The 12,544-nt window shown below is 37.0% G+C and overlaps 1 pseudogene; it reads right to left on the bottom strand.

Annotated features, from left to right (window-relative positions):
• Positions 1-5,274: 5,274 nt before the first annotated feature.
• On the bottom strand, positions 5,275-6,095 carry LOC101984094 (annotated as a pseudogene).
• Between the last annotated feature and the right edge of the window lie 6,449 nt (positions 6,096-12,544).

Below are 12,544 nucleotides of genomic sequence, written 5' to 3'. Positions count from 1 at the left end.
GAGTCGCTTCCATGGCTATGCCACCCAGTCACTTCTAATTGGAAAGCATCATGGCACACACACAAAAATGAAAGGTGTTACTGTCAAGAGAAAGATACACACCTTAAACAGATAAAAATAGGATTGTTGTCTTGAAACTAAGATAAAAATTACTAGTAAAAGTATGAAGTGACCTTGCAGAAAGTGCTTGTGGAAAAGGTGACAAATAAGGGCAGTGGAGAAAACTTGGGTGGAAAGGGTCAGTAGAGCGAGTCTTAGACACAGTTTTTCCTGTGCTGTTTTGCTTGTTCTGTTTTGTGTTTATATCTGACTGAATAAGATGAAATATTAAATACGCTAAAATATTTCAAAAAAGATCTTTACATTTCATTTCCTTTACAGGTGAGTTAATAGTTTGAAGAAATGCAGTAGACTTTTACACCACTTTGATTTTTATATTCTTCAACTTTATCAAAATGGCTTATTAAATTTAATATCTTTGACTCTGTCTCAAAAAACAAAAAAAAATTAATATCTTTGTATGGTTTTCAACATAACTAGTTCAGGTTGTATACAAATAAATCTGTTTTATTTTTCTTATTTGGATAAATTTTGTTGCTTTTTCTTGTCTTATTGCTGTTATTAAAACATACAGTACTATATTTAATATAAGATCTAATTAACATATTTCCTTGACAATCACATGACTTTACAAGAAAATCATTTAGTTTTTGTGTGCATTATAATATTAGCTATGAGTATTGTGGAAATGACATTTATTATATCTAGGAAATATCTTTCTGTAACTATTTGAATTTTAATTAAGAAAGAATATTGTTTTTGTAGAAGGAGCAGTTGGGCTGCATTCCTGCCACTCGGCCGCCTGGCTAGCTTATGCCCTGAAATAATTATATGGAAACTGTATTCTTTTAAACACTGCCTGGCCCATTATATCTAGCCTCTTAGTGGCTAACTCTCATATCTTGATTAACCCATTTCTATTAATGTGTATAGCACCACGAGGTGGTGGCTTACCGGGATGATTCTAACCTGCGTCCATCTCAGAGAGGAGAGCTATGGCATCTGCCTCACTGCCTTCTTCCTCCCAACATTCTGCTCTGTCTTCTGTACCTACCTATGTTCTGACCTATCAGGCCAAGCAGTTTTCTTTATTAATTAACCAATGAAAGCAACACATAGAAAGAAGACCCACCTACATCATGTTTTATTTCAGATTCTTCCTGTATGTATTACTATGGTATTATCTTGTTTTATTATGTTAATATGATTCATCATATTGATTAATATTGTCTGATAACAAAACTAACAACCCAGTGACAAGTCCAATGTAGTTTTGATGGCTTGTGATTGTGCCTATAAGGAAATTAGTTTACTGGCATTTTGTTAACATATTTATACCTATGTTCATTAGAGAATTCTGAATGCAGCTAATTTTTCTTGTGATGTCTTTACACAGAATTAAAATTAATAGCAAAGTGAGAGAGAAACCTCACTAAAGTGAAATTTTAAGTGTATCCTCCACTTCCGTTTCTTAAAGGCTACATCCCTGAATATACATGATTTGGAAAATTTAACATCCACATTTGAAGAATGAAATTGGTTCCTTATCTTACATTCCACACAAAAAAATGTCACTTAAAATATATTAAAAACTTCAATATGTAACCTGAAACAGCAAAAATTTTGGAAGATGTAGAAGGTTCCTTGGTATCACCAGTGACAGTGTTCATTTTATTATAACAAATGTTTTTGCTGACAAAGAAAAACAAAAGGATACAGGAAATAAAATTTCTCCAAAACAAAAAAATAATGAATGAGGCAAAAAGTTAATCTAAATAGATAAAAATTAGTTTTAAACTAATTTTATAAGAGTTTAATTTTCAAACTACATTAGAAATTCATATAGGGCAATAGAAAACAAAATTTAAACTTTCTTAAAATGTAGTTATAGAAAATTTCTGAACAAAGTTTATTAATTATTAGAAATATGTTATTCTGTGGTGACCTGAAAAAATGAACATAATGACACCAGTTATAAGCTATGCCGATGTGGATGGTGCTAAGAAGAGATGAAAAACCAGTTCCCTCCATGAATGAGTTCTTCCGTAGGTTGCCCTATCTCAAGTTGTCATCCCTGAACATAGAAACATGCCAACAACACTAAATGAACTCAGTAGGTTTTATACAAATCCACGTGCATGCTCACACATGCGCACGCACACACACACACACATACACACACACAATTTAGCAAGCCTTTGCACACAACATTTTCTGAGGAATTCTTTTCCATACATAGTGGAGCAAGTACATCTTTTCTCATATATAATAAAGGAGAATTGAAGAATTCCTGAAAAGAAGTAGCAATGACTGATTGTTTTGCACTGCAGTAATATGGGAGAGATAGGAATGGTGCAGTTCCAAGGGTTAGCTACTTCATCACCAGCTAGATTTAGCATCCTAAAACAATTTCCTGCCCACCTATGTATAGCACTAATGTCCTGTGAGTAATGGATACAATACCCTTTGGAATCTACTAATTTAATAGACTAAGAGTTTATACCAAAAGATGCCCCCCAAAACAGCATGACTGTCATGAGATGGTATATAGGGCCTGTAGGAGAGGCTTCCCTATCTTCGTGAAACCCAACTCTATGATGTTTTTGCAAATGTAATTATTAAATGCCTAGATAAATGACATTCTTTGTTTGGGTACTATGAAAAATCAAGAATCTGAATAACCTGTCTCTGTGTTTCCTGTAACACGATCACTCAATTTTGACTTCACAATCAACTATTTTCTACTTCCTTAGAGGTAAGAGCAGGTTTTTGAATGAGGTCATGAAATTGGGAGAGAGGAAGAGGAACATTGGAGGAATTAGAGTGTGTGTGGGGAGTTGTGTAACATGCAGATAGCACTAGAGTATGAAATCCTTAAGAAGATAGTAAATGTAATTTAAAAGCTATTTGGAAGAAACAGTGCTATCCTCAAAATGGGGCCGGAGGAAGTGGGAGGAACCATCAAGGTCAGAGATGACTTGGTGTTTGTTACTGAGTTGTCTAGATATTGTCTGTGCTGACTAGAAAAGGGGTAGTATCTGTGAAACCATAATAGAGATCTGAATGGCAGATTTAATATATCTGTAACAGGCTGGAATGTAATTGTATATATGTTTAGAGATCTAGGCTAGGTAAATGCTTATAAGTTCATTCAGGAGACAGTGGCTGCTTTGGATTGAATCTCTTGCCCCACCTACCAAATTAATATTGCAAAAATCCAGTCTTTAATGTATTTTGTAACTATTTTTTTTTCCTGATTTGAATCACTTACCAGAGGGAGCAGAAAAAGCTGTAAAAATTCAGAGGAAGAAGGGAGGAGTGTAAGTCTCAGGAATCTAAGGAATTTATAATGATCAAGAAACTCACAAAGTTATTGGACCCATGATGTCTTACCCCTGGGTTATTCAACCTTCAAGCAATTAGTGGGGAAGAGGAAACCCATGAGTAGAGCATTGTTTGTCCTGCATGGAATTTAAGTGATTCAGTCTTCAAGACTTGACTCCTGTGCTGGGTATGTGAGACTTTACAATGATGTAGATGCATTTAAATCACGGTGCCCCTGTAAATAACCAACCCCTCACACGTTCTCCTAAGTAACCACAAGTAAATTCACAGGTCCACCTCCTCCCAAGTAAACGAGTGAGCCTTAGTTAAAGCTAACATTGAGATATCAGTTACAAGATTATCACCCAAAAGACAAAGATGGCTACTATTGGTAGGGTGTGGGGAAAAAAGGATACTCATTTATACTGTTGATGGGATTGTAAGTCAGTGATTGTATCATGGAAAAGAATATAGCATTCCTTGAAAAATTAGAAAATAGCACTGTTGCGTTCTTTGCCAAAGTATTCAAAATATCTAAAATACAGTATCAAGGACTTTTCTGAAGGATGGATGGACAAATTATAGTTTATTATAGGATATCATTATCTCTCTAAAATGACTTCATGCCTTCCATAACACAGATAGAGCTGCACTATATATTTTCATATGAAATAAATCTGACATAAAGAAAACTACTGTATGATCTTAAATATGGGGAATCTAAGGAAAAGCAGAATATCTAGAAAGGAAGTTAGTAGTTACAGGGATAGGGTTTAGGAATGCTACATGTAAACATATAAAGCTATAGCTATGGAGGGGAAAAGGGTCTAGAGAGCTGACTTTAAGAAGGAGGACTAGTCACCAGTTCGATCTACTGAAGCATTTTATGCCATTAGATTACTGCATGTGGTCTTACCACATGCATACACATCAGCCCACAGAAAATGATAGATTGTGTTAATTTGCTTGACTATATTAACTATATTACTTCATTATACCTGTACATCATGTTGCACACATTGGTTTGCATAATTATTTTTGAGGTTTCAATATTTTATTCAAGTTTTATTTGAAGTGGTATTAATTACAGCACTTGAGCAGGAGGAACTAACTCTACACAAAATGGAAGACTATATAAGTTTCCCATTAAACTGCTAAAAGATAGAGTTGCGAGGGCTATAACAGAAGCCACTTTTGGTTCCTAGTTTTGTCATGGTGTGACCCGTGACCACAATCACCTGCCCAACTCAGAACTGGAGATCCCGCAAGCTATTCCATACTCTGGTGTAAAGCAAAAACAAACAAACAAACAAACAAATAAATAAATAAATAAATAAACTGCACCAAAACACAACACAAAGAACAAAGTCCTGAATGACCAGCTCCATTATGCCCACCTGCTACACCTAAAATGGCATAAAAGGAATAGCTAACTACACCCTGAAGACTAATTTTGTTATAAAACAGGTAACATGGCAAGGAAATTGGTCTAAAAAAAGTCCTTTTCATGTAGGTGTGCACATATTTCTCAGCAGTTAGGATTGAGACACCAAGATTCGATGATCAGGAAGTCACAATTTCACTTATAGACTCCATTCAGATTTACAAAGGCCAGCACATTCTCAGTTTCTACTCGCTGTCAGGTATCTCTAGAGGGGCTCCTCTCAACCCATATCTACAGCTTAAAGGATCCTTTCTGAAATGGGGTTTCTGCTGTACCTCTAAAATGGTAAACACCATAAAACTGAGTTGTCCTTAGACTGGGCATCTAATGTGAATTTATCAATTCTTGCATCTGAAATACACAACATTAGAAGGTACACTAAATTCTAAAGGCAGCTATGCTGCAAAACAGTTTAATATTAACGATGGAGCAATATTCATGTATGCTTAGAATTTCAGTCCTAAACCAAGCTTATGGTCACCTGCATTGATGTTCTTGCCATCCATCAGAGCCAGCAGCTTCATTTGGTATGTGCCTTTAGGGTCTGCCTGCATATACACTAAACAGGTAGAGCTGTTCCTTTGGCCAAAAAGAGACATCAGGATTGAGCTGATGCTTGGCTGCTATTCCAAAGTGAGCATTACTGTTTCCTCTGTCCAACCAAGATTGACAGCAGCCTCCAAATTCTTGTTCACCCTCTGGTAAATGGAACTGCTAAGCTCTGTCCCGTTGTTCATATTAGCATGGACTTTTTCCATGTTGTAGCAGACTGCAAATTTGCTCTTGGTTACTCGGGACTTTGCTATCTCAAGATTCACCTGGTAGCCAGGTAGCTAAGCCTCATCTCCAAGCACCGGTGCACTCCATGATTGAGGGCCCAGCAATATCAAAGTCCTCATCACATGCCAGGCTGATAAGCTTACTTTTGTACTCTGTTGTGGTTTTAGTGTTTTCCCCCAAATATTAGGCAAGAAGGATGAATCAAAAGTCAGCTTCAGTCTACCTGCCACCCGGTCTCCCTTTGTGATTTCGGTGCATCTTTGTTCCCCTTTCCTGTCAAGGTCAACACGTACTCTATCCATCTTTACTTGGTTTCCAGACTGTAGTTCATTTTGATGGTCTCTGTGTTGGTGGAGTGTGGACTGGTAAATTCCTCCATTGTTTGATATCATTTTCAAATTAAGCTTTATTAAGCCAAAGCCACAGCCCTTGGTGAAACATCTCTGGGAGATTTACCAAAATCAGTCTATGCCGTAGGCATAGCCATCTTCTCAGAGAAAGTGTCTGCAGGAACAGGGAAACCTGTGGCTGGGATTGCAGTGAGGAAGCTTGGAGTATGGGGTGGTTTGCATAATTATTTTTAAAAGGTGTCCATATCTATACATTCCAAAGCACCAAGCAAATAAAGTCATCAGGAAGCACAGATATTCAGATGGGAATGGAGTCTATTTGTAATGTATATATGTGTACATATGGGTTAAATGTAAACTATTAAGTCACAATACACTGTTGGAAAGCTATATGCTATGGAATCTAAAGTATGATCAAGGTACTTGCTTGACAACATGCAACAGCAGAAGCTATGGGATATGCTGGTAGACCTCAAAAAAAGTACTACAAATAAAATGGTGTAAATAATGAGTTTGGAAACAAAAGTCATCTTTCTATTAGAAACAACAGCCATTCTAAATACAGCTTTTTATATGAGCATTTTCCTGAACATATAATATAAAATGGGAGCAAAGAGAAAGAAAAAAAAGTAAATTCACAGAGAGGATAGACTTGCTGCTATTAAAATAAGCAGGAGAAAGAAGAGAACATAAGGGGTTTATAGGATAATAACTAACTTAATATATAATGCCCAAGGTTATTAAACAATACTTTATCAAAAGCAAGAGAATATACATTATTAATAGTAATATAGGACAAACAATCAAATTATAGGATGGGACATAAACAAATCTTAATTTATGAAACTGTTTAGAGATTTTTAATCACTAGCCAATGCTATCAACACTAAAAAAAAACAGGTAATTTCCAATATTCCATTGGTTTGAAAATTAAATGATGTAATTCTAAATAGTTATCCAAAGGGAAATAATCACAAAAAGTTTGTTTTTATTTGTATGCTGCTTTGATAAAGCAACAACAAAGGCAAATTAGAGAAGAAATTGTACTTGAATTTATAGTTCCAGAGAGGCAAGAGCCATCCAGGGCAGGGACAAAGAGGTTAGAACAGGAACAAGGTATAAAGGCCTCCCATCAAAAGCATAAACAGGAAATAGTGGTGGTAAATGAGTATTTGGCAAATTTGTTTTAAATCTAAAAGCCTGGCGATCTTGTCTGCTTCCAATTTTCAAGAGGATCTATATATGTTTTTCTTTTGGTTCACCTTATTACTTAGCTTCTCTAGGATCACAAACTATAGGCTCAATGTCCTCTGTTTATGGCTAGAATCCACTAATGAGTGAGTATATACCATATTCATATTTTTGGGTCTGGGTTATCTACTCAGGATAGTGTTTTCTATTTCTATCCATTTGCATGCAAAATTCACGATGTCATTGTTTTTTACCACTGACTAGTACTCTGATGTGTAGATGCACCAAACTTTCTTTATCTATTCTTCCATTGAGGGGTATCTAGGTTGTTTCTAGGTTCTGGCTATTACAAATAATGCTGCTATGAACATAGTTGAACAAATGCTTTTGTAGTATAATTGGGCATCTCTTGGGTATATTCCCAAGAGTGGTATTGCTGGATCCTAAGGTAGGTTGATTCCCAATTTTCTGAAAAACCACTACATTGATTTCCAAAGTGGTTGCACAAGTTTGCATTCCCATGAGCAATGGATGAGTGTTCCCCTTACTCCATATCCTCTCCAGCATAGGTTATAATTGGTGATTTTGAGTTTAGCCATTCTGACAGGTGTAAGATGGTATCTCAAAGTTGTTTTGATTTGCATTTCCCTGATAGCTAAGGAAGTTGAACATGTTCTTAAGTATCTTTTGGCCATTTGAAATTCTTCTGTTCAGAAATTTATCTGAATTCTCTGTTCAGATCAGTACCCCATTTTTTAATTGGGTTATTTAGAATTTTAATGTCTAGTTTCCTGGATTCTTTATATATATTTTAGAGATCAAACTTTTGTCTGATGTGAAGTTGGTGAAGATCTTCTCCCATTCAGGCAAAAGTTGGGAGCATGGGGTGGGGGTGGAGTGGGAGATGGGGAAAGGGGGAGAGAGAAGGGACAAGGGGAGGGTTGGGGAGAGTTTGGGGGAGTGGGATGGTTGAGATGGAGGAAGGATGGATATTGGAGCAAGGAAGAAGATATCTTAACTAAGGAAGACATTTTGGGGTTGGCAAAAGGCTTGGATCTAGAGAGATTCCCAGGTGTCCACGGGGATTTCCCCAGCTAGGACCCTGAGCAGTGGAGGAGAGGATGCCTGAACTGGCCTTGTCCTGTAGTCAGACTGATGACTATCTTGAATTCTGCCATAGAACCTTCGCCCAGGGACAGATGGAGATAGAGACAGAGACCCACATTGGAGCACTGGACTGAGCTCCCAAGGTCCAGTTGAACAGCAGAAGGAGGGAGAATATGAGTAAGGAAGTCAGTGTCACGAGAGGTTGGTCCACCCACTGAGACTGTGTTTGATCTAATGGGAGCTCACCAAATCCAGCTGGACTGGGACTAATGGAGCATGGCATCAAACTGGACCCTCTGAATGTGGCTGACAATTAGGGCAGACTGAGGGGCCAATGATTATGACACTGGGATTTGTCTCTACTGCATGTACTGGCTTTTTGGGATCCTATTCTCTTTGGATGCATATCTTCCTAACCCTGGATGGAGGGGGTAGGGCCTTGAACTTCCCACAGAGCAGGGTACCCTGCCCTCTCTTAGGACTGGAGGGGAAGGGGAGGAGGGTGAGTGGGGGAGCAGGAGAGAAGTGGGAGGAAGGAAGGAAGTAAAAACTTAGAATGGTATTATTTATAAAGTAATAAAATAAATAAAACAAAATTAAAAGCCTGCTCTCAATGATGTACTTCAGCCAGCAGTCTCCACAAACTAAAAGTCTCCAAAGTGTGCTACCACTTGGGGATCAAATTCTAAGTCTTTGGTGAGTTACTATTCTAATTCAAGTAACAATACAGACTAAAGGATGTTTTGTACTGTACAATCTTAGTATGGAATCTCAGAATTTGTTGAACGGACATAAAGAACTGCTTGAGGGGGGAATAAAGTTTGAAATACACAATTCCGAAGTGAATAAAACATAGCAGTTAAGAATGAGAAGTAAAGATCAGAACATAGATAGATAGATAGATAGATAGATAGATAGATAGATAGATAGATAATTAGATAGATAGATAGATGATAGACAGATACATAGATAGATAGATAGACATAGACATATACATGTATACAAGAAAAGATTTAAAAAGCTAAAAATGATTCTTAGAAATAACTACTACAAGAGTAACTATAAAATTAAGAAAACACAAGTTACAAACAATAAGAAGGAAGGTTGGTGAGATTGTCACAGATATTACAGACATAGCAGTCAAGAGAAGTCAAGGCAATGGAGGTATAAATTTCTAACAGGGAGTATTTGTTTGGTTTTGTTTATATTTTTATTTTTATTTTGTTTTGTTTTTGCGACAGGATTTCACCTTGTAGCCCTTGCCATCCTGGAACTTGCTCTGTAGACCGGGGTGGTGTCAAACTCAAATTTGCCTTCTTTTGCCTCCCAAGCACTGGAATTAAAGGCATTTGCCATCACCACCCTGAACATTTGTGTTTTGTTGCTTTCTTAATAAAATTTGATAAAACTAAAAAATAATTAGAACTCAAATAAGAACTCAAATAGTTCTATTTATTACATAGATTGAATCAATCATTTTTTCAGAAAATTCTCTCAAAATTAAACCTACTTTGAGCATCCAGCAATATAGATTACTCAATAAATATAAAGATTAAGCCAGGGGGTTGTGACGTATGCTTTTATCCCAGTTCTCAGGAGGCAGAGGCAGGTGTGTATTTGCAGTCAGCTTGGTCTACAAGAGCTAATTCCAGGATAGGCTCCAAAGCTAGAGAGAAACTCTGTAAAATAAAGATTAAAAAATAGCACTGCCTTCTTAAGCACTTTCACCAATAATAAAAGAAAAATGAACCACTAACAAAACATTTTTCATACTTCATGTGTTTTGGAGATAAACTTCTCAGACAATTGTGAAGAAAATGTGAAGATTTCCAAACACAGATGCATATAACAAACAAAATAATAGTAAGCTGATCAAATATCAAGGGTTGTCTGATGAAACTACCATAGCAAAGCCTTGGAACTTACAGAAATCCCATCATAGGAGCAGATGTCTAAACTTATCTATATGTTGAATTGTTTTCAATTATAACTTTCAAAAAATTCTATGATATTGAACAATTCAACCATTGAAATCTCTCCGTATGAGCTGAAATAGGGGAGGAGGAGTGGCATTTAACAATGAACAAATGAATTTGAGGAGATTGAACATGTATTTAAGTGTCAAAGCTACTATGGTAATAAAGAAAAATTATCTCTAATCTGTCAAAGAATATCTTTGGTAAAAAGCACCATCACAGATCCTATTTACTGAATGAAAAGTGTCCTTTTGAGCTTGAAAATATAATAGATGAAATAAATGAATGTTCAGCAATCCATCTAAGTTCCACAAGGAGTGAAGGGTCTGCCAGTGGCTTGAAGAAATAAAATTTAAAAGGCAGAAATAGCATTGTACAAGTTTTAAAAAAAAGTATCTTTATTCATAGGAAGAAATTGAAGGGATTTGCAAAAACAATCTTATACTTAATAGCTGACATTAGTTAGGTAGCAACATAGTGACATCCCATGTACCAGCATCAAATAAATAAAAGCAGTTCATTTCCACCAATCCTAAAACTTGGAGCTCGGTGGAATCTGTATCAGGTCCCTACAGAGCACAGCAGTTAGCATCGATGACAGATACATTTTGAGACTAGAATTTGTGGATGTTTGTTTATCGCTTAGTATAGTCAATATTTTATAGATGTCAGTTCTACTTAGTTGGTATATGTATGTGTGTATGTGTGCCTGTGTGTACACTACTTGTGTGTGTATGTATGCATGGAAATTTCAATGAGTGCATAGAAATTGCTGAGATGATTCTAAATATTTTATGAAAATTAGAGGAGCAAGAACAACAATGTCAATCTTAGATAAGAGCTTCGAGTGCTTGCACTACCAAATACAGAGATTTATTTTAATACTATGATAATTATTCAGTGTTGTGGTTGTACAAAGAGAAAGAATAAATCAAAGGAAAAGAAGAGAATCCATAAATAAGCTTACATATAGATTTATTTGGTGATTATACTTGTCATATATTCTGCTTAACAAATTATCTCCAGACTTAGAGGCAAAACAGCAAGCATTTATCATCTCATATTGTCTCTGTGAGCAACTCTAGCAGCCTCACTGGGTAGCTCTGGCTCATGGTCTAACATGAGCTGTGGTCCAGCTGTCAGCTGTGGGATGCTGTAGCTGCTTCCAAGCCTGCTCAGGAGGCTTTCAGTGAGAGGCTTCCTGTTTGATGTAGTGTGGGTCTCTCCATAGGTTCCCAGAGCAGCTGGCTACCTCAGCAAATACTGGTAGGGGAAAAAAGACTAAAATAGATAATGCTCATAATAGCAGCACAGCCTTTCACAGCATAATATCGGAGATGACATTCTGTCCCTTCCTATGAATGTTATCAGTGTCCCAGAACCACTTGGTACAATGTCTAAGGAACTATACAGTGGGAATATCTAAAGGTGACAGTCCAGAGGCTATTTTTAGGGCTGACTACCTCAGAGGTGACAGTGGTGGTCTAGTTAAATATGGAAAGAATATTCTTTTTTTAAAAAAATATGACTGATTAATTTGGCATTCTTTTGGAAATGAAGAAATCTTGGTCATATGTCATATAACACAACAAAACCAATGTTACCTTTAGTGTAAACAGCAAGGCACGAAAGCATTCTTACATAGTAAGGTGCTGTTTTCACAGTGAAGGTAGTATTGTGTTTCAGGGTCCTTTGAAAGCAAGATGCATAAAATTATCACCTAGTGAAAAATGAAAGGCCTTTTATCAAGGGAATAATGAAGAATGCAAAGTGAAATGGTGGAAAACCAGCTATAGCTCAAAGAAGGCCCACAGAAAGAAGCAGAAGTGATTAGGAAAGAGGGAGGCAACTTCTCACAGTACTGTCAGTGTGAAGGAAGGATGGTTCTCTGAAAGCCCAAGTATCATGAACTGACCCCAAGGACAGCACTCTTGGTTAGTAGAAGAATCTCTGAAGGGTTGGGCCTAGTGGAAACCCCCTAGATTACTGGCTAGGTGGCCTCGAACAGGTCACAGGACCCCAGCGCTTTAGTTTCTCTTTTGCTCCCTCCTCGCTGTGCAAATACCACCCTCACTGTGTAAGTACCACCTTCCCTTTGGGAATACTATCTTCATCACATAAGTACCACCCTTGCTGTGAGAGCACTACCCTCACTGTGGGAGCACCATGCTCACTGTGTATGTACCACCTTCTGTGTGGGAATATGACCCTCATTGTGTAAGTATGCCCCTCACTGTGGGAGCACCACCCTTAATGTAAGAATAGCACTTTCACTGGGGAAACACCACCCTCACAGAGTAAGTACCACCCTC

The sequence above is a fragment of the Microtus ochrogaster genome, chromosome 10, assembly GCF_000317375.1.
Source record: "Microtus ochrogaster isolate Prairie Vole_2 chromosome 10, MicOch1.0, whole genome shotgun sequence".
In the NCBI taxonomy this organism is placed as follows: domain Eukaryota; kingdom Metazoa; phylum Chordata; class Mammalia; order Rodentia; family Cricetidae; genus Microtus; species Microtus ochrogaster.
This window is presented reverse-complemented; position numbering and strand designations above follow the sequence as displayed.